General features: G+C 34.7%; 1 protein-coding gene across 1 annotated transcript in view; it reads left to right on the top strand.

Moving 5' to 3' along the window:
- PCDH15 (protocadherin related 15) overlaps positions 1-831 on the top strand; it is a 553,205-nt gene that overhangs the window by 163,301 nt on the left and 389,073 nt on the right. The window lies entirely within an intron of this gene.

Genomic DNA, 831 nt, shown 5'->3' with positions numbered 1-831 from the left:
TGCATCGTGATGTCTTTTTTGTGACATCATTTAATTAAGTTAGTTAGGGTGATTTTGGTCTTCATCCATTTCCAATCTCCACTTACACCCAAAGTCAAAGTAAAGTACAAATCATATAGAAAACGTTTCCCACAAACTATCCTAGTTCACAACTATAACAAATATAAGAAATATATAATTAAGCATTGTAATTTGTATAACAATATAGTTTAAAAGACTGTTGCTAACAACAAAACAGTGAGGCAAACAATTGCAGCTGTACAAATAATAATCTTCTGCGAAAAATTTCAAAATCTAGATCAGATCTTTGCCACACTGTCAGAGTTATTATAAACACCATTCTAGGTCATTGTGTGATTGCACAGTTAGTAATTTACAGAATCAGCAGGGTTCTTTGAGCAAGGAGGAGAGGAAAAAGACCATAGGGTGTTATCTATTGCCTCCATCATTACACAGATAACTTTTCCCTGATCTGTTGAGGGAGACCTTAAACCAGCAAACCTCTCCTAGACAAAATAAGCTTACAATTCCACTGACAAATTTGAATACTGCCTACTTTTATTTTCAAAAGAAGAAAGAAAAAAAGAAAGCTCAAAATATGTGAAGTTGGATGATTTTTGCAGAAAGCTAAAATTACAAAAGAACTCTCAGAAAGCAGTGTTAAAAAATGTCTCATGTAAAACCTTTCACTTACAAACTAAACATAAGTGGCCTAAAGCAGGAACATAAATACACATTACAGGGCTCCAAAGCACAATGTTAACAGGGCCCCAAAGCACAATGTTAACAGGGCCCCATGCTTACAAAAGTGCTCAACACATTGGTGACAGT

Source organism: Nanorana parkeri, unplaced genomic scaffold (assembly GCF_000935625.1).
Source record: "Nanorana parkeri isolate BGI_ZX_2015 unplaced genomic scaffold, ASM93562v1 scaffold32, whole genome shotgun sequence".
Lineage (NCBI taxonomy): Eukaryota > Metazoa > Chordata > Amphibia > Anura > Dicroglossidae > Nanorana > Nanorana parkeri.
This window is presented reverse-complemented; position numbering and strand designations above follow the sequence as displayed.